Consider the following 23,979-nt stretch of genomic DNA (forward strand, 5'->3'; position numbering starts at 1 on the left):
GAATGTCGCTGAGAAGCTCACAGAGACCGCCATAAGCAACAGTTTAACAGAATGCCACAGACTAATCAACCAAACTTTTTGGGTTGGGTTCTCTTTTATAGTCTGCAGGCATTAAATGAAAGAAGTCAGTGTTCCAGCAGAAGGAGACAACGTTTCAGAAAAGGCATTGTAGCAAACCAAAAAAGAAATTTTAAGCGCAGCAGAGTAACCAGCGCACATACCTGTTAGCTCAGGTGAGTTTAAAAGGCTGCTGTTGATAACAAGGGCATTTGCTAAATAGATGGTGTGTGTGCAACAATATACTGAAAGGTCAATTATATTGTGCAGCTTATCTCACCACCTGTAGTTATTTAGGTGAAAGCTCCAAAATGCTTGCCTAATATGTCTGTTTATCCAAAAGGAAGTAAAAAGGGAGAGCTAGAAAGATAGCATTGCATCACATTACATGGCAATGCAATGCACAGTTGCTGAAGTTGAACCAAAATGAGCTTGTAATCTGGCTTCTGCAACTTTGAACATGAAAAATCCAATGAGGAGAAGAAAAGCAAAGCCAAAGAGTCCATCCCAAAATCCGACAAACAAGCAAAATGAACAAAAAACATTGAATTCAATTCTTTCTGATTTTAGAAACTGCATTAAAGAAGGGGTGCACCGGTCCTGGAGATACTGCAATACCAGGTCAATGCGTGGAGTGGACAGAGCAAGCTCTTTTTCCATCTCCCTGTTCTAAAAATCCATTTAATATATGGTCCCCAGATAGGGGACGTATCAGATATTAAACTGATAAGAACAGATACTACACTTGATCTTAGCCAAAAGGCCGAGAAGCGATAACCAGAATTGGTTTCAAACTACGGAGCCACCCAAGGATCCTGAAAAGTCCATTTGTGGAGATGAGCTCCTGGACTCCCGTTAAGAAGACATGTTGTCAACCTCTAGATCCCTTACATGCCTGCACTTTTCGGCTTGCTGCTGCTGCAATCCACGCGTTTTAGATCTGCATAACTCCACCTCTTTAAACACAGCACCTTCACCCCCTGCTGTTCCCACCCGCCTCAACACCGTTGGAAGGGAGGAGAACCAATTAAGGCGGGGGGTGGGGTGGAACGAGCAGCTGTCTACCCTTAGCAGGAGGGCTCCTGATTACATACCTCTCCTGCTGCTGCTGCTGCTGGCTGTCCAGCAGCAGACTGAAGGTGGCTGTTGCTGTGCACAGGTATATAAAGGCTCAGAGCCTATTATTACACGCGCAGCCAGCGTTCCATTGCCACATTCCATCTACTGCAGGCAGGATACCTGGCTGGCTGAATGTCGCTGAGAAGCTCACAGAGACCGCCATAAGCAACAGTTTAACAGAATGCCACAGACTAATCAACCAAACTTTTTGGGTTGGGTTCTCTTTTATAGTCTGCAGGCATTAAATGAAAGAAGTCAGTGTTCCAGCAGAAGGAGACAACGTTTCAGAAAAGGCATTGTAGCAAACCAAAAAAGAAATTTTAAGCGCAGCAGAGTAACCAGCGCACATACCTGTTAGCTCAGGTGAGTTTAAAAGGCTGCTGTTGATAACAAGGGCATTTGCTAAATAGATGGTGTGTGTGCAACAATATACTGAAAGGTCAATTATATTGTGCAGCTTATCTCACCACCTGTAGTTATTTAGGTGAAAGCTCCAAAATGCTTGCCTAATATGTCTGTTTATCCAAAAGGAAGTAAAAAGGGAGAGCTAGAAAGATAGCATTGCATCACATTACATGGCAATGCAATGCACAGTTGCTGAAGTTGAACCAAAATGAGCTTGTAATCTGGCTTCTGCAACTTTGAACATGAAAAATCCAATGAGGAGAAGAAAAGCAAAGCCAAAGAGTCCATCCCAAAATCCGACAAACAAGCAAAATGAACAAAAAACATTGAATTCAATTCTTTCTGATTTTAGAAACTGCATTAAAGAAGGGGTGCACCGGTCCTGGAGATACTGCAATACCAGGTCAATGCGTGGAGTGGACAGAGCAAGCTCTTTTTCCATCTCCCTGTTCTAAAAATCCATTTAATATATGGTCCCCAGATAGGGGACGTATCAGATATTAAACTGATAAGAACAGATACTACACTTGATCTTAGCCAAAAGGCCGAGAAGCGATAACCAGAATTGGTTTCAAACTACGGAGCCACCCAAGGATCCTGAAAAGTCCATTTGTGGAGATGAGCTCCTGGACTCCCGTTAAGAAGACATGTTGTCAACCTCTAGATCCCTTACATGCCTGCACTTTTCGGCTTGCTGCTGCTGCAATCCACGCGTTTTAGATCTGCATAACTCCACCTCTTTAAACACAGCACCTTCACCCCCTGCTGTTCCCACCCGCCTCAACACCGTTGGAAGGGAGGAGAACCAATTAAGGCGGGGGGTGGGGTGGAACGAGCAGCTGTCTACCCTTAGCAGGAGGGCTCCTGATTACATACCTCTCCTGCTGCTGCTGCTGCTGGCTGTCCAGCAGCAGACTGAAGGTGGCTGCTGCTGTGCACAGGTATATAAAGGCTCAGAGCCTATTATGACACGCGCAGCCAGCGTTCCATTGCCACATTCCATCTACTGCAGGCAGGATACCTGGCTGGCTGAATGTCGCTGAGAAGCTCACAGAGACCGCCATAAGCAACAGTTTAACAGAATGCCACAGACTAATCAACCAAACTTTTTGGGTTGGGTTCTCTTTTATAGTCTGCAGGCATTAAATGAAAGAAGTCAGTGTTCCAGCAGAAGGAGACAACGTTTCAGAAAAGGCATTGTAGCAAACCAAAAAAGAAATTTTAAGCGCAGCAGAGTAACCAGCGCACATACCTGTTAGCTCAGGTGAGTTTAAAAGGCTGCTGTTGATAACAAGGGCATTTGCTAAATAGATGGTGTGTGTGCAACAATATACTGAAAGGTCAATTATATTGTGCAGCTTATCTCACCACCTGTAGTTATTTAGGTGAAAGCTCCAAAATGCTTGCCTAATATGTCTGTTTATCCAAAAGGAAGTAAAAAGGGAGAGCTAGAAAGATAGCATTGCATCACATTACATGGCAATGCAATGCACAGTTGCTGAAGTTGAACCAAAATGAGCTTGTAATCTGGCTTCTGCAACTTTGAACATGAAAAATCCAATGAGGAGAAGAAAAGCAAAGCCAAAGAGTCCATCCCAAAATCCGACAAACAAGCAAAATGAACAAAAAACATTGAATTCAATTCTTTCTGATTTTAGAAACTGCATTAAAGAAGGGGTGCACCGGTCCTGGAGATACTGCAATACCAGGTCAATGCGTGGAGTGGACAGAGCAAGCTCTTTTTCCATCTCCCTGTTCTAAAAATCCATTTAATATATGGTCCCCAGATAGGGGACGTATCAGATATTAAACTGATAAGAACAGATACTACACTTGATCTTAGCCAAAAGGCCGAGAAGCGATAACCAGAATTGGTTTCAAACTACGGAGCCACCCAAGGATCCTGAAAAGTCCATTTGTGGAGATGAGCTCCTGGACTCCCGTTAAGAAGACATGTTGTCAACCTCTAGATCCCTTACATGCCTGCACTTTTCGGCTTGCTGCTGCTGCAATCCACGCGTTTTAGATCTGCATAACTCCACCTCTTTAAACACAGCACCTTCACCCCCTGCTGTTCCCACCCGCCTCAACACCGTTGGAAGGGAGGAGAACCAATTAAGGCGGGGGGTGGGGTGGAACGAGCAGCTGTCTACCCTTAGCAGGAGGGCTCCTGATTACATACCTCTCCTGCTGCTGCTGCTGCTGGCTGTCCAGCAGCAGACTGAAGGTGGCTGCTGCTGTGCACAGGTATATAAAGGCTCAGAGCCTATTATGACACACGCAGCCAGCGTTCCATTGCCACATTCCATCTACTGCAGGCAGGATACCTGGCTGGCTGAATGTCGCTGAGAAGCTCACAGAGACCGCCATAAGCAACAGTTTAACAGAATGCCACAGACTAATCAACCAAACTTTTTGGGTTGGGTTCTCTTTTATAGTCTGCAGGCATTAAATGAAAGAAGTCAGTGTTCCAGCAGAAGGAGACAACGTTTCAGAAAAGGCATTGTAGCAAACCAAAAAAGAAATTTTAAGCGCAGCAGAGTAACCAGCGCACATACCTGTTAGCTCAGGTGAGTTTAAAAGGCTGCTGTTGATAACAAGGGCATTTGCTAAATAGATGGTGTGTGTGCAACAATATACTGAAAGGTCAATTATATTGTGCAGCTTATCTCACCACCTGTAGTTATTTAGGTGAAAGCTCCAAAATGCTTGCCTAATATGTCTGTTTATCCAAAAGGAAGTAAAAAGGGAGAGCTAGAAAGATAGCATTGCATCACATTACATGGCAATGCAATGCACAGTTGCTGAAGTTGAACCAAAATGAGCTTGTAATCTGGCTTCTGCAACTTTGAACATGAAAAATCCAATGAGGAGAAGAAAAGCAAAGCCAAAGAGTCCATCCCAAAATCCGACAAACAAGCAAAATGAACAAAAAACATTGAATTCAATTCTTTCTGATTTTAGAAACTGCATTAAAGAAGGGGTGCACCGGTCCTGGAGATACTGCAATACCAGGTCAATGCGTGGAGTGGACAGAGCAAGCTCTTTTTCCATCTCCCTGTTCTAAAAATCCATTTAATATATGGTCCCCAGATAGGGGACGTATCAGATATTAAACTGATAAGAACAGATACTACACTTGATCTTAGCCAAAAGGCCGAGAAGCGATAACCAGAATTGGTTTCAAACTACGGAGCCACCCAAGGATCCTGAAAAGTCCATTTGTGGAGATGAGCTCCTGGACTCCCGTTAAGAAGACATGTTGTCAACCTCTAGATCCCTTACATGCCTGCACTTTTCGGCTTGCTGCTGCTGCAATCCACGCGTTTTAGATCTGCATAACTCCACCTCTTTAAACACAGCACCTTCACCCCCTGCTGTTCCCACCCGCCTCAACACCGTTGGAAGGGAGGAGAACCAATTAAGGCGGGGGGTGGGGTGGAACGAGCAGCTGTCTACCCTTAGCAGGAGGGCTCCTGATTACATACCTCTCCTGCTGCTGCTGCTGCTGGCTGTCCAGCAGCATACTGAAGGTGGCTGCTGCTGTGCACAGGTATATAAAGGCTCAGAGCCTATTATGACACGCGCAGCCAGCGTTCCATTGCCACATTCCATCTACTGCAGGCAGGATACCTGGCTGGCTGAATGTCGCTGAGAAGCTCACAGAGACCGCCATAAGCAACAGTTTAACAGAATGCCACAGACTAATCAACCAAACTTTTTGGGTTGGGTTCTCTTTTATAGTCTGCAGGCATTAAATGAAAGAAGTCAGTGTTCCAGCAGAAGGAGACAACGTTTCAGAAAAGGCATTGTAGCAAACCAAAAAAGAAATTTTAAGCGCAGCAGAGTAACCAGCGCACATACCTGTTAGCTCAGGTGAGTTTAAAAGGCTGCTGTTGATAACAAGGGCATTTGCTAAATAGATGGTGTGTGTGCAACAATATACTGAAAGGTCAATTATATTGTGCAGCTTATCTCACCACCTGTAGTTATTTAGGTGAAAGCTCCAAAATGCTTGCCTAATATGTCTGTTTATCCAAAAGGAAGTAAAAAGGGAGAGCTAGAAAGATAGCATTGCATCACATTACATGGCAATGCAATGCACAGTTGCTGAAGTTGAACCAAAATGAGCTTGTAATCTGGCTTCTGCAACTTTGAACATGAAAAATCCAATGAGGAGAAGAAAAGCAAAGCCAAAGAGTCCATCCCAAAATCCGACAAACAAGCAAAATGAACAAAAAACATTGAATTCAATTCTTTCCGATTTTAGAAACTGCATTAAAGAAGGGGTGCACCGGTCCTGGAGATACTGCAATACCAGGTCAATGCGTGGAGTGGACAGAGCAAGCTCTTTTTCCATCTCCCTGTTCTAAAAATCCATTTAATATATGGTCCCCAGATAGGGGACGTATCAGATATTAAACTGATAAGAACAGATACTACACTTGATCTTAGCCAAAAGGCCGAGAAGCGATAACCAGAATTGGTTTCAAACTACGGAGCCACCCAAGGATCCTGAAAAGTCCATTTGTGGAGATGAGCTCCTGGACTCCCGTTAAGAAGACATGTTGTCAACCTCTAGATCCCTTACATGCCTGCACTTTTCGGCTTGCTGCTGCTGCAATCCACGCGTTTTAGATCTGCATAACTCCACCTCTTTAAACACAGCACCTTCACCCCCTGCTGTTCCCACCCGCCTCAACACCGTTGGAAGGGAGGAGAACCAATTAAGGCGGGGGGTGGGGTGGAACGAGCAGCTGTCTACCCTTAGCAGGAGGGCTCCTGATTACATACCTCTCCTGCTGCTGCTGCTGCTGGCTGTCCAGCAGCAGACTGAAGGTGGCTGCTGCTGTGCACAGGTATATAAAGGCTCAGAGCCTATTATGACACGCGCAGCCAGCGTTCCATTGCCACATTCCATCTACTGCAGGCAGGATACCTGGCTGGCTGAATGTCGCTGAGAAGCTCACAGAGACCGCCATAAGCAACAGTTTAAAAGAATGCCACAGACTAATCAACCAAACTTTTTGGGTTGGGTTCTCTTTTATAGTCTGCAGGCATTAAATGAAAGAAGTCAGTGTTCCAGCAGAAGGAGACAACGTTTCAGAAAAGGCATTGTAGCAAACCAAAAAAGAAATTTTAAGCGCAGCAGAGTAACCAGCGCACATACCTGTTAGCTCAGGTGAGTTTAAAAGGCTGTTGTTGATAACAAGGGCATTTGCTAAATAGATGGTGTGTGTGCAACAATATACTGAAAGGTCAATTATATTGTGCAGCTTATCTCACCACCTGTAGTTATTTAGGTGAAAGCTCCAAAATGCTTGCCTAATATGTCTGTTTATCCAAAAGGAAGTAAAAAGGGAGAGCTAGAAAGATAGCATTGCATCACATTACATGGCAATGCAATGCACAGTTGCTGAAGTTGAACCAAAATGAGCTTGTAATCTGGCTTCTGCAACTTTGAACATGAAAAATCCAATGAGGAGAAGAAAAGCAAAGCCAAAGAGTCCATCCCAAAATCCGACAAACAAGCAAAATGAACAAAAAACATTGAATTCAATTCTTTCTGATTTTAGAAACTGCATTAAAGAAGGGGTGCACCGGTCCTGGAGATACTGCAATACCAGGTCAATGCGTGGAGTGGACAGAGCAAGCTCTTTTTCCATCTCCCTGTTCTAAAAATCCATTTAATATATGGTCCCCAGATAGGGGACGTATCAGATATTAAACTGATAAGAACAGATACTACACTTGATCTTAGCCAAAAGGCCGAGAAGCGATAACCAGAATTGGTTTCAAACTACGGAGCCACCCAAGGATCCTGAAAAGTCCATTTGTGGAGATGAGCTCCTGGACTCCCGTTAAGAAGACATGTTGTCAACCTCTAGATCCCTTACATGCCTGCACTTTTCGGCTTGCTGCTGCTGCAATCCACGCGTTTTAGATCTGCATAACTCCACCTCTTTAAACACAGCACCTTCACCCCCTGCTGTTCCCACCCGCCTCAACACCGTTGGAAGGGAGGAGAACCAATTAAGGCGGGGGGTGGGGTGGAACGAGCAGCTGTCTACCCTTAGCAGGAGGGCTCCTGATTACATACCTCTCCTGCTGCTGCTGCTGCTGGCTGTCCAGCAGCAGACTGAAGGTGGCTGCTGCTGTGCACAGGTATATAAAGGCTCAGAGCCTATTATGACACGCGCAGCCAGCGTTCCATTGCCACATTCCATCTACTGCAGGCAGGATACCTGGCTGGCTGAATGTCGCTGAGAAGCTCACAGAGACCGCCATAAGCAACAGTTTAACAGAATGCCACAGACTAATCAACCAAACTTTTTGGGTTGGGTTCTCTTTTATAGTCTGCAGGCATTAAATGAAAGAAGTCAGTGTTCCAGCAGAAGGAGACAACGTTTCAGAAAAGGCATTGTAGCAAACCAAAAAAGAAATTTTAAGCGCAGCAGAGTAACCAGCGCACATACCTGTTAGCTCAGGTGAGTTTAAAAGGCTGCTGTTGATAACAAGGGCATTTGCTAAATAGATGGTGTGTGTGCAACAATATACTGAAAGGTCAATTATATTGTGCAGCTTATCTCACCACCTGTAGTTATTTAGGTGAAAGCTCCAAAATGCTTGCCTAATATGTCTGTTTATCCAAAAGGAAGTAAAAAGGGAGAGCTAGAAAGATAGCATTGCATCACATTACATGGCAATGCAATGCACAGTTGCTGAAGTTGAACCAAAATGAGCTTGTAATCTGGCTTCTGCAACTTTGAACATGAAAAATCCAATGAGGAGAAGAAAAGCAAAGCCAAAGAGTCCATCCCAAAATCCGACAAACAAGCAAAATGAACAAAAAACATTGAATTCAATTCTTTCTGATTTTAGAAACTGCATTAAAGAAGGGGTGCACCGGTCCTGGAGATACTGCAATGCCAGGTCAATGAGTGGAGTGGACAGAGCAAGCTCTTTTTCCATCTCCCTGTTCTAAAAATCCATTTAATATATGGTCCCCAGATAGGGGACGTATCAGATATTAAACTGATAAGAACAGATACTACACTTGATCTTAGCCAAAAGGCCGAGAAGCGATAACCAGAATTGGTTTCAAACTACGGAGCCACCCAAGGATCCTGAAAAGTCCATTTGTGGAGATGAGCTCCTGGACTCCCGTTAAGAAGACATGTTGTCAACCTCTAGATCCCTTACATGCCTGCACTTTTCGGCTTGCTGCTGCTGCAATCCACGCGTTTTAGATCTGCATAACTCCACCTCTTTAAACACAGCACCTTCACCCCCTGCTGTTCCCACCCGCCTCAACACCGTTGGAAGGGAGGAGAACCAATTAAGGCGGGGGGTGGGGTGGAACGAGCAGCTGTCTACCCTTAGCAGGAGGGCTCCTGATTACCTACCTCTCCTGCTGCTGCTGCTGCTGGCTGTCCAGCAGCAGACTGAAGGTGGCTGCTGCTGTGCACAGGTATATAAAGGCTCAGAGCCTATTATGACACGCGCAGCCAGCGTTCCATTGCCACATTCCATCTACTGCAGGCAGGATACCTGGCTGGCTGAATGTCGCTGAGAAGCTCACAGAGACCGCCATAAGCAACAGTTTAACAGAATGCCACAGACTAATCAACCAAACTTTTTGGGTTGGGTTCTCTTTTATAGTCTGCAGGCATTAAATGAAAGAAGTCAGTGTTCCAGCAGAAGGAGACAACGTTTCAGAAAAGGCATTGTAGCAAACCAAAAAAGAAATTTTAAGCGCAGCAGAGTAACCAGCGCACATACCTGTTAGCTCAGGTGAGTTTAAAAGGCTGTTGTTGATAACAAGGGCATTTGCTAAATAGATGGTGTGTGTGCAACAATATACTGAAAGGTCAATTATATTGTGCAGCTTATCTCACCACCTGTAGTTATTTAGGTGAAAGCTCCAAAATGCTTGCCTAATATGTCTGTTTATCCAAAAGGAAGTAAAAAGGGAGAGCTAGAAAGATAGCATTGCATCACATTACATGGCAATGCAATGCACAGTTGCTGAAGTTGAACCAAAATGAGCTTGTAATCTGGCTTCTGCAACTTTGAACATGAAAAATCCAATGAGGAGAAGAAAAGCAAAGCCAAAGAGTCCATCCCAAAATCCGACAAACAAGCAAAATGAACAAAAAACATTGAATTCAATTCTTTCTGATTTTAGAAACTGCATTAAAGAAGGGGTGCACCGGTCCTGGAGATACTGCAATACCAGGTCAATGCGTGGAGTGGACAGAGCAAGCTCTTTTTCCATCTCCCTGTTCTAAAAATCCATTTAATATATGGTCCCCAGATAGGGGACGTATCAGATATTAAACTGATAAGAACAGATACTACACTTGATCTTAGCCAAAAGGCCGAGAAGCGATAACCAGAATTGGTTTCAAACTACGGAGCCACCCAAGGATCCTGAAAAGTCCATTTGTGGAGATGAGCTCCTGGACTCCCGTTAAGAAGACATGTTGTCAACCTCTAGATCCCTTACATGCCTGCACTTTTCGGCTTGCTGCTGCTGCAATCCACGCGTTTTAGATCTGCATAACTCCACCTCTTTAAACACAGCACCTTCACCCCCTGCTGTTCCCACCCGCCTCAACACCGTTGGAAGGGAGGAGAACCAATTAAGGCGGGGGGTGGGGTGGAACGAGCAGCTGTCTACCCTTAGCAGGAGGGCTCCTGATTACATACCTCTCCTGCTGCTGCTGCTGCTGGCTGTCCAGCAGCAGACTGAAGGTGGCTGCTGCTGTGCACAGGTATATAAAGGCTCAGAGCCTATTATGACACGCGCAGCCAGCGTTCCATTGCCACATTCCATCTACTGCAGGCAGGATACCTGGCTGGCTGAATGTCGCTGAGAAGCTCACAGAGACCGCCATAAGCAACAGTTTAACAGAATGCCACAGACTAATCAACCAAACTTTTTGGGTTGGGTTCTCTTTTATAGTCTGCAGGCATTAAATGAAAGAAGTCAGTGTTCCAGCAGAAGGAGACAACGTTTCAGAAAAGGCATTGTAGCAAACCAAAAAAGAAATTTTAAGCGCAGCAGAGTAACCAGCGCACATACCTGTTAGCTCAGGTGAGTTTAAAAGGCTGCTGTTGATAACAAGGGCATTTGCTAAATAGATGGTGTGTGTGCAACAATATACTGAAAGGTCAATTATATTGTGCAGCTTATCTCACCACCTGTAGTTATTTAGGTGAAAGCTCCAAAATGCTTGCCTAATATGTCTGTTTATCCAAAAGGAAGTAAAAAGGGAGAGCTAGAAAGATAGCATTGCATCACATTACATGGCAATGCAATGCACAGTTGCTGAAGTTGAACCAAAATGAGCTTGTAATCTGGCTTCTGCAACTTTGAACATGAAAAATCCAATGAGGAGAAGAAAAGCAAAGCCAAAGAGTCCATCCCAAAATCCGACAAACAAGCAAAATGAACAAAAAACATTGAATTCAATTCTTTCTGATTTTAGAAACTGCATTAAAGAAGGGGTGCACCGGTCCTGGAGATACTGCAATACCAGGTCAATGCGTGGAGTGGACAGAGCAAGCTCTTTTTCCATCTCCCTGTTCTAAAAATCCATTTAATATATGGTCCCCAGATAGGGGACGTATCAGATATTAAACTGATAAGAACAGATACTACACTTGATCTTAGCCAAAAGGCCGAGAAGCGATAACCAGAATTGGTTTCAAACTACGGAGCCACCCAAGGATCCTGAAAAGTCCATTTGTGGAGATGAGCTCCTGGACTCCCGTTAAGAAGACATGTTGTCAACCTCTAGATCCCTTACATGCCTGCACTTTTCGGCTTGCTGCTGCTGCAATCCACGCGTTTTAGATCTGCATAACTCCACCTCTTTAAACACAGCACCTTCACCCCCTGCTGTTCCCACCCGCCTCAACACCGTTGGAAGGGAGGAGAACCAATTAAGGCGGGGGGTGGGGTGGAACGAGCAGCTGTCTACCCTTAGCAGGAGGGCTCCTGATTACATACCTCTCCTGCTGCTGCTGCTGCTGGCTGTCCAGCAGCAGACTGAAGGTGGCTGTTGCTGTGCACAGGTATATAAAGGCTCAGAGCCTATTATTACACGCGCAGCCAGCGTTCCATTGCCACATTCCATCTACTGCAGGCAGGATACCTGGCTGGCTGAATGTCGCTGAGAAGCTCACAGAGACCGCCATAAGCAACAGTTTAACAGAATGCCACAGACTAATCAACCAAACTTTTTGGGTTGGGTTCTCTTTTATAGTCTGCAGGCATTAAATGAAAGAAGTCAGTGTTCCAGCAGAAGGAGACAACGTTTCAGAAAAGGCATTGTAGCAAACCAAAAAAGAAATTTTAAGCGCAGCAGAGTAACCAGCGCACATACCTGTTAGCTCAGGTGAGTTTAAAAGGCTGCTGTTGATAACAAGGGCATTTGCTAAATAGATGGTGTGTGTGCAACAATATACTGAAAGGTCAATTATATTGTGCAGCTTATCTCACCACCTGTAGTTATTTAGGTGAAAGCTCCAAAATGCTTGCCTAATAAGTCTGTTTATCCAAAAGGAAGTAAAAAGGGAGAGCTAGAAAGATAGCATTGCATCACATTACATGGCAATGCAATGCACAGTTGCTGAAGTTGAACCAAAATGAGCTTGTAATCTGGCTTCTGCAACTTTGAACATGAAAAATCCAATGAGGAGAAGAAAAGCAAAGCCAAAGAGTCCATCCCAAAATCCGACAAACAAGCAAAATGAACAAAAAACATTGAATTCAATTCTTTCTGATTTTAGAAACTGCATTAAAGAAGGGGTGCACCGGTCCTGGAGATACTGCAATACCAGGTCAATGCGTGGAGTGGACAGAGCAAGCTCTTTTTCCATCTCCCTGTTCTAAAAATCCATTTAATATATGGTCCCCAGATAGGGGACGTATCAGATATTAAACTGATAAGAACAGATACTACACTTGATCTTAGCCAAAAGGCCGAGAAGCGATAACCAGAATTGGTTTCAAACTACGGAGCCACCCAAGGATCCTGAAAAGTCCATTTGTGGAGATGAGCTCCTGGACTCCCGTTAAGAAGACATGTTGTCAACCTCTAGATCCCTTACATGCCTGCACTTTTCGGCTTGCTGCTGCTGCAATCCACGCGTTTTAGATCTGCATAACTCCACCTCTTTAAACACAGCACCTTCACCCCCTGCTGTTCCCACCCGCCTCAACACCGTTGGAAGGGAGGAGAACCAATTAAGGCGGGGGGTGGGGTGGAACGAGCAGCTGTCTACCCTTAGCAGGAGGGCTCCTGATTACATACCTCTCCTGCTGCTGCTGCTGCTGGCTGTCCAGCAGCAGACTGAAGGTGGCTGCTGCTGTGCACAGGTATATAAAGGCTCAGAGCCTATTATGACACGCGCAGCCAGCGTTCCATTGCCACATTCCATCTACTGCAGGCAGGATACCTGGCTGGCTGAATGTCGCTGAGAAGCTCACAGAGACCGCCATAAGCAACAGTTTAACAGAATGCCACAGACTAATCAACCAAACTTTTTGGGTTGGGTTCTCTTTTATAGTCTGCAGGCATTAAATGAAAGAAGTCAGTGTTCCAGCAGAAGGAGACAACGTTTCAGAAAAGGCATTGTAGCAAACCAAAAAAGAAATTTTAAGCGCAGCAGAGTAACCAGCGCACATACCTGTTAGCTCAGGTGAGTTTAAAAGGCTGCTGTTGATAACAAGGGCATTTGCTAAATAGATGGTGTGTGTGCAACAATATACTGAAAGGTCAATTATATTGTGCAGCTTATCTCACCACCTGTAGTTATTTAGGTGAAAGCTCCAAAATGCTTGCCTAATATGTCTGTTTATCCAAAAGGAAGTAAAAAGGGAGAGCTAGAAAGATAGCATTGCATCACATTACATGGCAATGCAATGCACAGTTGCTGAAGTTGAACCAAAATGAGCTTGTAATCTGGCTTCTGCAACTTTGAACATGAAAAATCCAATGAGGAGAAGAAAAGCAAAGCCAAAGAGTCCATCCCAAAATCCGACAAACAAGCAAAATGAACAAAAAACATTGAATTCAATTCTTTCTGATTTTAGAAACTGCATTAAAGAAGGGGTGCACCGGTCCTGGAGATACTGCAATACCAGGTCAATGCGTGGAGTGGACAGAGCAAGCTCTTTTTCCATCTCCCTGTTCTAAAAATCCATTTAATATATGGTCCCCAGATAGGGGACGTATCAGATATTAAACTGATAAGAACAGATACTACACTTGATCTTAGCCAAAAGGCCGAGAAGCGATAACCAGAATTGGTTTCAAACTACGGAGCCACCCAAGGATCCTGAAAAGTCCATTTGTGGAGATGAGCTCCTGGACTCCCGTTAAGAAGACATGTTGTCAACCTCTAGATCCCTTACATGCCTGCACTTTTCGGCTTGCTGCTGCTGCAATCCACGCGTTTTAGATCTGCATAACTCCACCTCTTTAAACACAGCACCTTCACCCCCTGCTGTTCCCACCCGCCTCAACACCGTTGGAAGGGAGGAGAACCAATTAAGGCGGGGGGTGGGGTGGAACGAGCAGCTGTCTACCCTTAGCAGGAGGGCTCCTGATTACATACCTCTCCTGCTGCTGCTGCTGCTGGCTGTCCAGCAGCAGACTGAAGGTGGCTGCTGCTGTGCACAGGTATATAAAGGCTCAGAGCCTATTATGACACACGCAGCCAGCGTTCCATTGCCACATTCCATCTACTGCAGGCAGGATACCTGGCTGGCTGAATGTCGCTGAGAAGCTCACAGAGACCGCCATAAGCAACAGTTTAACAGAATGCCACAGACTAATCAACCAAACTTTTTGGGTTGGGTTCTCTTTTATAGTCTGCAGGCATTAAATGAAAGAAGTCAGTGTTCCAGCAGAAGGAGACAACGTTTCAGAAAAGGCATTGTAGCAAACCAAAAAAGAAATTTTAAGCGCAGCAGAGTAACCAGCGCACATACCTGTTAGCTCAGGTGAGTTTAAAAGGCTGCTGTTGATAACAAGGGCATTTGCTAAATAGATGGTGTGTGTGCAACAATATACTGAAAGGTCAATTATATTGTGCAGCTTATCTCACCACCTGTAGTTATTTAGGTGAAAGCTCCAAAATGCTTGCCTAATATGTCTGTTTATCCAAAAGGAAGTAAAAAGGGAGAGCTAGAAAGATAGCATTGCATCACATTACATGGCAATGCAATGCACAGTTGCTGAAGTTGAACCAAAATGAGCTTGTAATCTGGCTTCTGCAACTTTGAACATGAAAAATCCAATGAGGAGAAGAAAAGCAAAGCCAAAGAGTCCATCCCAAAATCCGACAAACAAGCAAAATGAACAAAAAACATTGAATTCAATTCTTTCTGATTTTAGAAACTGCATTAAAGAAGGGGTGCACCGGTCCTGGAGATACTGCAATACCAGGTCAATGCGTGGAGTGGACAGAGCAAGCTCTTTTTCCATCTCCCTGTTCTAAAAATCCATTTAATATATGGTCCCCAGATAGGGGACGTATCAGATATTAAACTGATAAGAACAGATACTACACTTGATCTTAGCCAAAAGGCCGAGAAGCGATAACCAGAATTGGTTTCAAACTACGGAGCCACCCAAGGATCCTGAAAAGTCCATTTGTGGAGATGAGCTCCTGGACTCCCGTTAAGAAGACATGTTGTCAACCTCTAGATCCCTTACATGCCTGCACTTTTCGGCTTGCTGCTGCTGCAATCCACGCGTTTTAGATCTGCATAACTCCACCTCTTTAAACACAGCACCTTCACCCCCTGCTGTTCCCACCCGCCTCAACACCGTTGGAAGGGAGGAGAACCAATTAAGGCGGGGGGTGGGGTGGAACGAGCAGCTGTCTACCCTTAGCAGGAGGGCTCCTGATTACATACCTCTCCTGCTGCTGCTGCTGCTGGCTGTCCAGCAGCATACTGAAGGTGGCTGCTGCTGTGCACAGGTATATAAAGGCTCAGAGCCTATTATGACACGCGCAGCCAGCGTTCCATTGCCACATTCCATCTACTGCAGGCAGGATACCTGGCTGGCTGAATGTCGCTGAGAAGCTCACAGAGACCGCCATAAGCAACAGTTTAACAGAATGCCACAGACTAATCAACCAAACTTTTTGGGTTGGGTTCTCTTTTATAGTCTGCAGGCATTAAATGAAAGAAGTCAGTGTTCCAGCAGAAGGAGACAACGTTTCAGAAAAGGCATTGTAGCAAACCAAAAAAGAAATTTTAAGCGCAGCAGAGTAACCAGCGCACATACCTGTTAGCTCAGGTGAGTTTAAAAGGCTGCTGTTGATAACAAGGGCATTTGCTAAATAGATGGTGTGTGTGCAACAATATACTGAAAGGTCAATTATATTGTGCAGCTTATCTCACCACCTGTAGTTATTTAGGTGAAAGCTCCAAAATGCTTGCCTAATATGTCTGTTTATCCAAAAGGAAGTAAAAAGGGAGAGCTAGAAAGATAGCATTGCATCACATTACATGGCAATGCAATGCACAGTTGCTGAAGTTGAACCAAAATGAGCTTGTAATCTGGCTTCTGCAACTTTGAACATGAAAAATCCAATGAGGAGAAGAAAAGCAAAGCCAAAGAGTCCATCCCAAAATCCGACAAACAAGCAAAATGAACAAAAAACATTGAATTCAATTCTTTCCGATTTTAGAAACTGCATTAAAGAAGGGGTGCACCGGTCCTGGAGATACTGCAATACCAGGTCAATGCGTGGAGTGGACAGAGCAAGCTCTTTTTCCATCTCCCTGTTCTAAAAATCCATTTAATATATGGTCCCCAGATAGGGGACGTATCAGATATTAAACTGATAAGAACAGATACTACACTTGATCTTAGCCAAAAGGCCGAGAAGCGATAACCAGAATTGGTTTCAAACTACGGAGCCACCCAAGGATCCTGAAAAGTCCATTTGTGGAGATGAGCTCCTGGACTCCCGTTAAGAAGACATGTTGTCAACCTCTAGATCCCTTACATGCCTGCACTTTTCGGCTTGCTGCTGCTGCAATCCACGCGTTTTAGATCTGCATAACTCCACCTCTTTAAACACAGCACCTTCACCCCCTGCTGTTCCCACCCGCCTCAACACCGTTGGAAGGGAGGAGAACCAATTAAGGCGGGGGGTGGGGTGGAACGAGCAGCTGTCTACCCTTAGCAGGAGGGCTCCTGATTACATACCTCTCCTGCTGCTGCTGCTGCTGGCTGTCCAGCAGCAGACTGAAGGTGGCTGCTGCTGTGCACAGGTATATAAAGGCTCAGAGCCTATTATGACACGCGCAGCCAGCGTTCCATTGCCACATTCCATCTACTGCAGGCAGGATACCTGGCTGGCTGAATGTCGCTGAGAAGCTCACAGAGACCGCCATAAGCAACAGTTTAACAGAATGCCACAGACTAATCAACCAAACTTTTTGGGTTGGGTTCTCTTTTATAGTCTGCAGGCATTAAATGAAAGAAGTCAGTGTTCCAGCAGAAGGAGACAACGTTTCAGAAAAGGCATTGTAGCAAACCAAAAAAGAAATTTTAAGCGCAGCAGAGTAACCAGCGCACATACCTGTTAGCTCAGGTGAGTTTAAAAGGCTGTTGTTGATAACAAGGGCATTTGCTAAATAGATGGTGTGTGTGCAACAATATACTGAAAGGTCAATTATATTGTGCAGCTTATCTCACCACCTGTAGTTATTTAGGTGAAAGCTCCAAAATGCTTGCCTAATATGTCTGTTTATCCAAAAGGAAGTAAAAAGGGAGAGCTAGAAAGATAGCATTGCATCACATTACATGGCAATGCAATGCACAGTTGCTGAAGTTGAACCAAAATGAGCTTGTAATCTGGCTTCTGCAACTTTGAACATGAAAAATCCAATGAGGAGAAGAAAAGCAAAGCCAAAGAGTCCATCCCAAAATCCGACAAACAAGCAAAATGAACAAAAAACATTGAATTCAATTCTTTCTGATTTTAGAAACTGCATTAAAGAAGGGGTGCACCGGTCCTGGAGATACTGCAATACCAGGTCAATGCGTGGAGTGGACAGAGCAAGCTCTTTTTCCATCTCCCTGTTCTAAAAATCCATTTAATATATGGTCCCCAGATAGGGGACGTATCAGATATTAAACTGATAAGAACAGATACTACACTTGATCTTAGCCAAAAGGCCGAGAAGCGATAACCAGAATTGGTTTCAAACTACGGAGCCACCCAAGGATCCTGAAAAGTCCATTTGTGGAGATGAGCTCCTGGACTCCCGTTAAGAAGACATGTTGTCAACCTCTAGATCCCTTACATGCCTGCACTTTTCGGCTTGCTGCTGCTGCAATCCACGCGTTTTAGATCTGCATAACTCCACCTCTTTAAACACAGCACCTTCACCCCCTGCTGTTCCCACCCGCCTCAACACCGTTGGAAGGGAGGAGAACCAATTAAGGCGGGGGGTGGGGTGGAACGAGCAGCTGTCTACCCTTAGCAGGAGGGCTCCTGATTACATACCTCTCCTGCTGCTGCTGCTGCTGGCTGTCCAGCAGCAGACTGAAGGTGGCTGCTGCTGTGCACAGGTATATAAAGGCTCAGAGCCTATTATGACACGCGCAGCCAGCGTTCCATTGCCACATTCCATCTACTGCAGGCAGGATACCTGGCTGGCTGAATGTCGCTGAGAAGCTCACAGAGACCGCCATAAGCAACAGTTTAACAGAATGCCACAGACTAATCAACCAAACTTTTTGGGTTGGGTTCTCTTTTATAGTCTGCAGGCATTAAATGAAAGAAGTCAGTGTTCCAGCAGAAGGAGACAACGTTTCAGAAAAGGCATTGTAGCAAACCAAAAAAGAAATTTTAAGCGCAGCAGAGTAACCAGCGCACATACCTGTTAGCTCAGGTGAGTTTAAAAGGCTGCTGTTGATAACAAGGGCATTTGCTAAATAGATGGTGTGTGTGCAACAATATACTGAAAGGTCAATTATATTGTGCAGCTTATCTCACCACCTGTAGTTATTTAGGTGAAAGCTCCAAAATGCTTGCCTAATATGTCTGTTTATCCAAAAGGAAGTAAAAAGGGAGAGCTAGAAAGATAGCATTGCATCACATTACATGGCAATGCAATGCACAGTTGCTGAAGTTGAACCAAAATGAGCTTGTAATCTGGCTTCTGCAACTTTGAACATGAAAAATCCAATGAGGAGAAGAAAAGCAAAGCCAAAGAGTCCATCCCAAAATCCGACAAACAAGCAAAATGAACAAAAAACATTGAATTCAATTCTTTCTGATTTTAGAAACTGCATTAAAGAAGGGGTGCACCGGTCCTGGAGATACTGCAATGCCAGGTCAATGAGTGGAGTGGACAGAGCAAGCTCTTTTTCCATCTCCCTGTTCTAAAAATCCATTTAATATATGGTCCCCAGATAGGGGACGTATCAGATATTAAACTGATAAGAACAGATACTACACTTGATCTTAGCCAAAAGGCCGAGAAGCGATAACCAGAATTGGTTTCAAACTACGGAGCCACCCAAGGATCCTGAAAAGTCCATTTGTGGAGATGAGCTCCTGGACTCCCGTTAAGAAGACATGTTGTCAACCTCTAGATCCCTTACATGCCTGCACTTTTCGGCTTGCTGCTGCTGCAATCCACGCGTTTTAGATCTGCATAACTCCACCTCTTTAAACACAGCACCTTCACCCCCTGCTGTTCCCACCCGCCTCAACACCGTTGGAAGGGAGGAGAACCAATTAAGGCGGGGGGTGGGGTGGAACGAGCAGCTGTCTACCCTTAGCAGGAGGGCTCCTGATTACCTACCTCTCCTGCTGCTGCTGCTGCTGGCTGTCCAGCAGCAGACTGAAGGTGGCTGCTGCTGTGCACAGGTATATAAAGGCTCAGAGCCTATTATGACACGCGCAGCCAGCGTTCCATTGCCACATTCCATCTACTGCAGGCAGGATACCTGGCTGGCTGAATGTCGCTGAGAAGCTCACAGAGACCGCCATAAGCAACAGTTTAACAGAATGCCACAGACTAATCAACCAAACTTTTTGGGTTGGGTTCTCTTTTATAGTCTGCAGGCATTAAATGAAAGAAGTCAGTGTTCCAGCAGAAGGAGACAACGTTTCAGAAAAGGCATTGTAGCAAACCAAAAAAGAAATTTTAAGCGCAGCAGAGTAACCAGCGCACATACCTGTTAGCTCAGGTGAGTTTAAAAGGCTGTTGTTGATAACAAGGGCATTTGCTAAATAGATGGTGTGTGTGCAACAATATACTGAAAGGTCAATTATATTGTGCAGCTTATCTCACCACCTGTAGTTATTTAGGTGAAAGCTCCAAAATGCTTGCCTAATATGTCTGTTTATCCAAAAGGAAGTAAAAAGGGAGAGCTAGAAAGATAGCATTGCATCACATTACATGGCAATGCAATGCACAGTTGCTGAAGTTGAACCAAAATGAGCTTGTAATCTGGCTTCTGCAACTTTGAACATGAAAAATCCAATGAGGAGAAGAAAAGCAAAGCCAAAGAGTCCATCCCAAAATCCGACAAACAAGCAAAATGAACAAAAAACATTGAATTCAATTCTTTCTGATTTTAGAAACTGCATTAAAGAAGGGGTGCACCGGTCCTGGAGATACTGCAATACCAGGTCAATGCGTGGAGTGGACAGAGCAAGCTCTTTTTCCATCTCCCTGTTCTAAAAATCCATTTAATATATGGTCCCCAGATAGGGGACGTATCAGATATTAAACTGATAAGAACAGATACTACACTTGATCTTAGCCAAAAGGCCGAGAAGCGATAACCAGAATTGGTTTCAAACTACGGAGCCACCCAAGGATCCTGAAAAGTCCATTTGTGGAGATGAGCTCCTGGACTCCCGTTAAGAAGACATGTTGTCAACCTCTAGATCCCTTACATGCCTGCACTTTTCGGCTTGCTGCTGCTGCAATCCACGCGTTTTAGATCTGCATAACTCCACCTCTTTAAACACAGCACCTTCACCCCCTGCTGTTCCCACCCGCCTCAACACCGTTGGAAGGGAGGAGAACCAATTAAGGCGGGGGGTGGGGTGGAACGAGCAGCTGTCTACCCTTAGCAGGAGGGCTCCTGATTACATACCTCTCCTGCTGCTGCTGCTGCTGGCTGTCCAGCAGCAGACTGAAGGTGGCTGCTGCTGTGCACAGGTATATAAAGGCTCAGAGCCTATTATGACACGCGCAGCCAGCGTTCCATTGCCACATTCCATCTACTGCAGGCAGGATACCTGGCTGGCTGAATGTCGCTGAGAAGCTCACAGAGACCGCCATAAGCAACAGTTTAACAGAATGCCACAGACTAATCAACCAAACTTTTTGGGTTGGGTTCTCTTTTATAGTCTGCAGGCATTAAATGAAAGAAGTCAGTGTTCCAGCAGAAGGAGACAACGTTTCAGAAAAGGCATTGTAGCAAACCAAAAAAGAAATTTTAAGCGCAGCAGAGTAACCAGCGCACATACCTGTTAGCTCAGGTGAGTTTAAAAGGCTGCTGTTGATAACAAGGGCATTTGCTAAATAGATGGTGTGTGTGCAACAATATACTGAAAGGTCAATTATATTGTGCAGCTTATCTCACCACCTGTAGTTATTTAGGTGAAAGCTCCAAAATGCTTGCCTAATATGTCTGTTTATCCAAAAGGAAGTAAAAAGGGAGAGCTAGAAAGATAGCATTGCATCACATTACATGGCAATGCAATGCACAGTTGCTGAAGTTGAACCAAAATGAGCTTGTAATCTGGCTTCTGCAACTTTGAACATGAAAAATCCAATGAGGAGAAGAAAAGCAAAGCCAAAGAGTCCATCCCAAAATCCGACAAACAAGCAAAATGAACAAAAAACATTGAATTCAATTCTTTCTGATTTTAGAAACTGCATTAAAGAAGGGGTGCACCGGTCCTGGAGATACTGCAATGCCAGGTCAATGAGTGGAGTGGACAGAGCAAGCTCTTTTTCCATCTCCCTGTTCTAAAAATCCATTTAATATATGGTCCCCAGATAGGGGACGTATCAGATATTAAACTGATAAGAACAGATACTACACTTGATCTTAGCCAAAAGGCCGAGAAGCGATAACCAGAATTGGTTTCAAACTACGGAGCCACCCAAGGATCCTGAAAAGTCCATTTGTGGAGATGAGCTCCTGGACTCCCGTTAAGAAGACATGTTGTCAACCTCTAGATCCCTTACATGCCTGCACTTTTCGGCTTGCTGCTGCTGCAATCCACGCGTTTTAGATCTGCATATCTCCACCTCTTTAAACACAGCACCTTCACCCCCTGCTGTTCCCACCCGCCTCAACACCGTTGGAAGGGAGGAGAACCAATTAAGGCGGGGGGTGGGGTGGAACGAGCAGCTGTCTACCCTTAGCAGGAGGGCTCCTGATTACATACCTCTCCTGCTGCTGCTGCTGCTGGCTGTCCAGCAGCAGACTGAAGGTGGCTGCTGCTGTGCACAGGTATATAAAGGCTCAGAGCCTATTATGACACGCGCAGCCAGCGTTCCATTGCCACATTCCATCTACTGCAGGCAGGATACCTGGCTGGCTGAATGTCGCTGAGAAGCTCACAGAGACCGCCATAAGCAACAGTTTAACAGAATGCCACAGACTAATCAACCAAACTTTTTGGGTTGGGTTCTCTTTTATAGTCTGCAGGCATTAAATGAAAGAAGTCAGTGTTCCAGCAGAAGGAGACAACGTTTCAGAAAAGGCATTGTAGCAAACCAAAAAAGAAATTTTAAGCGCAGCAGAGTAACCAGCGCACATACCTGTTAGCTCAGGTGAGTTTAAAAGGCTGCTGTTGATAACAAGGGCATTTGCTAAATAGATGGTGTGTGTGCAACAATATACTGAAAGGTCAATTATATTGTGCAGCTTATCTCACCACCTGTAGTTATTTAGGTGAAAGCTCCAAAATGCTTGCCTAATATGTCTGTTTATCCAAAAGGAAGTAAAAAGGGAGAGCTAGAAAGATAGCATTGCATCACATTACATGGCAATGCAATGCACAGTTGCTGAAGTTGAACCAAAATGAGCTTGTAATCTGGCTTCTGCAACTTTGAACATGAAAAATCCAATGAGGAGAAGAAAAGCAAAGCCAAAGAGTCCATCCCAAAATCCGACAAACAAGCAAAATGAACAAAAAACATTGAATTCAATTCTTTCTGATTTTAGAAACTGCATTAAAGAAGGGGTGCACCGGTCCTGGAGATACTGCAATGCCAGGTCAATGAGTGGAGTGGACAGAGCAAGCTCTTTTTCCATCTCCCTGTTCTAAAAATCCATTTAATATATGGTCCCCAGATAGGGGACGTATCAGATATTAAACTGATAAGAACAGATTTTTTTTGATTGAATATATCTTTTATTAGCACAAAAAATAAGTTAACAGACAGTGTACAGTGCCGCAGCCCAGTACACACAGAATTCTACATCATATTTACATAGCATGAGGATACGACGCACTAACTAGACACATCACACCCCTATGCTACACAAAACACTCAATCTGAAAGAAAAAGCATGTCAATCAATACAGTACGACGAACCGTGATAAGGGATGGGGATTGGGAAAAAGGGGATGGGGAGGGGAAAATCACAGGCCCGAAGCTTTATTGAAAGACAAGACACATAAGGGGAGAGGGGGAGGAGGGGTTTAGTCCTCGTCCTCGTCCTCCGGACCGTCCATGATGGAATAGTCTCTGAGCAGGCTGTGGATCAGCCTGCGGCAGTCCTGGATGGACATCCTCTCCCTCCTCAAGATGAGCCGGTTCCTGGCGACCCAAACGGCATCCTTGAAGCAGTTCATAAGGCGCCAAGCCTCCTGGATGGCTCCGACGGTATGAACCCCAGGGAAGAGTCCGTAAAGCACAGAATGGTGCGATAGGCTCGCCCTGGGGACAGAGTTCCTCAGGTCGTCCTCAAGTGCAGTCAATAGGCGCTGTGCAAATCCGCAGTCCCAAAAAGTGTGCAAAGATGTTTCCTCCACGAAGGGGCACCTTGGGCAGTACCGGGTCTTACACAGGTTCCGGGCATGCATGAATGACCGGACGGGCAGTCCGCCCTGAATCGCCATCCACGACAAGTCCTTGTGCCCGTTGGTCAGCCTGTCAGACGACACATTTGTCCACACAGTCTCCAGCGTGTCCTGGTGAAGTCCTGTGATGTTCTCCACGTCATCCTTGGCTCTGATTAGCTTGTGGATAGTTTTGGGCTTCCACAAGTCGGGCTTGAGTCCCTCCAGTTGATGCTCCCCCACAAATCGAACGACGTCTCCGTAGAACCATGGCGTCGTCCAGTTGTAGGGGAAGGAGCTGTCCCACTT

The 23,979-nt window shown here is 45.0% G+C and overlaps 18 non-coding genes across 18 annotated transcripts; all 18 read right to left on the reverse strand.

Annotated features, from left to right (window-relative positions):
- Positions 1 to 641: 641 nt before the first annotated feature.
- LOC141241453 (U2 spliceosomal RNA) lies at positions 642 to 832 on the reverse strand. The gene has a single exon (XR_012306193.1). It is a non-coding gene; the product is annotated as a U2 spliceosomal RNA (small nuclear RNA).
- A 1,115-nt stretch (positions 833 to 1,947) lies between these two features.
- LOC141241454 (U2 spliceosomal RNA) lies at positions 1,948 to 2,138 on the reverse strand. The gene has a single exon (XR_012306194.1). It is a non-coding gene; the product is annotated as a U2 spliceosomal RNA (small nuclear RNA).
- Positions 2,139 to 3,253: 1,115 nt separating this feature from the next.
- Positions 3,254 to 3,444, reverse strand: LOC141241455 (U2 spliceosomal RNA). Its single transcript, XR_012306195.1, has one exon. It is a non-coding gene; the product is annotated as a U2 spliceosomal RNA (small nuclear RNA).
- A 1,115-nt stretch (positions 3,445 to 4,559) lies between these two features.
- LOC141241456 (U2 spliceosomal RNA) lies at positions 4,560 to 4,750 on the reverse strand. The gene has a single exon (XR_012306196.1). It is a non-coding gene; the product is annotated as a U2 spliceosomal RNA (small nuclear RNA).
- A 1,115-nt stretch (positions 4,751 to 5,865) lies between these two features.
- On the reverse strand, positions 5,866 to 6,056 carry LOC141241457 (U2 spliceosomal RNA). The gene has a single exon (XR_012306197.1). It is a non-coding gene; the product is annotated as a U2 spliceosomal RNA (small nuclear RNA).
- Positions 6,057 to 7,171: 1,115 nt separating this feature from the next.
- On the reverse strand, positions 7,172 to 7,362 carry LOC141241458 (U2 spliceosomal RNA). The gene has a single exon (XR_012306198.1). It is a non-coding gene; the product is annotated as a U2 spliceosomal RNA (small nuclear RNA).
- A 1,115-nt stretch (positions 7,363 to 8,477) lies between these two features.
- On the reverse strand, positions 8,478 to 8,668 carry LOC141241581 (U2 spliceosomal RNA). Its single transcript, XR_012306317.1, has one exon. It is a non-coding gene; the product is annotated as a U2 spliceosomal RNA (small nuclear RNA).
- Positions 8,669 to 9,783: 1,115 nt separating this feature from the next.
- Positions 9,784 to 9,974, reverse strand: LOC141241459 (U2 spliceosomal RNA). The gene has a single exon (XR_012306199.1). It is a non-coding gene; the product is annotated as a U2 spliceosomal RNA (small nuclear RNA).
- A 1,115-nt stretch (positions 9,975 to 11,089) lies between these two features.
- On the reverse strand, positions 11,090 to 11,280 carry LOC141241460 (U2 spliceosomal RNA). Its single transcript, XR_012306200.1, has one exon. It is a non-coding gene; the product is annotated as a U2 spliceosomal RNA (small nuclear RNA).
- A 1,115-nt stretch (positions 11,281 to 12,395) lies between these two features.
- LOC141241461 (U2 spliceosomal RNA) lies at positions 12,396 to 12,586 on the reverse strand. Its single transcript, XR_012306201.1, has one exon. It is a non-coding gene; the product is annotated as a U2 spliceosomal RNA (small nuclear RNA).
- A 1,115-nt stretch (positions 12,587 to 13,701) lies between these two features.
- LOC141241463 (U2 spliceosomal RNA) lies at positions 13,702 to 13,892 on the reverse strand. The gene has a single exon (XR_012306203.1). It is a non-coding gene; the product is annotated as a U2 spliceosomal RNA (small nuclear RNA).
- A 1,115-nt stretch (positions 13,893 to 15,007) lies between these two features.
- LOC141241464 (U2 spliceosomal RNA) lies at positions 15,008 to 15,198 on the reverse strand. The gene has a single exon (XR_012306204.1). It is a non-coding gene; the product is annotated as a U2 spliceosomal RNA (small nuclear RNA).
- A 1,115-nt stretch (positions 15,199 to 16,313) lies between these two features.
- Positions 16,314 to 16,504, reverse strand: LOC141241465 (U2 spliceosomal RNA). The gene has a single exon (XR_012306205.1). It is a non-coding gene; the product is annotated as a U2 spliceosomal RNA (small nuclear RNA).
- A 1,115-nt stretch (positions 16,505 to 17,619) lies between these two features.
- Positions 17,620 to 17,810, reverse strand: LOC141241466 (U2 spliceosomal RNA). Its single transcript, XR_012306206.1, has one exon. It is a non-coding gene; the product is annotated as a U2 spliceosomal RNA (small nuclear RNA).
- A 1,115-nt stretch (positions 17,811 to 18,925) lies between these two features.
- On the reverse strand, positions 18,926 to 19,116 carry LOC141241582 (U2 spliceosomal RNA). The gene has a single exon (XR_012306318.1). It is a non-coding gene; the product is annotated as a U2 spliceosomal RNA (small nuclear RNA).
- A 1,115-nt stretch (positions 19,117 to 20,231) lies between these two features.
- On the reverse strand, positions 20,232 to 20,422 carry LOC141241467 (U2 spliceosomal RNA). Its single transcript, XR_012306207.1, has one exon. It is a non-coding gene; the product is annotated as a U2 spliceosomal RNA (small nuclear RNA).
- Positions 20,423 to 21,537: 1,115 nt separating this feature from the next.
- LOC141241583 (U2 spliceosomal RNA) lies at positions 21,538 to 21,728 on the reverse strand. Its single transcript, XR_012306319.1, has one exon. It is a non-coding gene; the product is annotated as a U2 spliceosomal RNA (small nuclear RNA).
- Positions 21,729 to 22,843: 1,115 nt separating this feature from the next.
- LOC141241605 (U2 spliceosomal RNA) lies at positions 22,844 to 23,038 on the reverse strand. The gene has a single exon (XR_012306340.1). It is a non-coding gene; the product is annotated as a U2 spliceosomal RNA (small nuclear RNA).
- Between the last annotated feature and the right edge of the window lie 941 nt (positions 23,039 to 23,979).

The sequence above is a fragment of the Phyllobates terribilis genome, unplaced genomic scaffold (genome assembly GCF_046119375.1).
Source record: "Phyllobates terribilis strain yellow unplaced genomic scaffold, ASM4611937v1 Scaffold_1017__1_contigs__length_469563, whole genome shotgun sequence".
NCBI lineage: Eukaryota > Metazoa > Chordata > Amphibia > Anura > Dendrobatidae > Phyllobates > Phyllobates terribilis.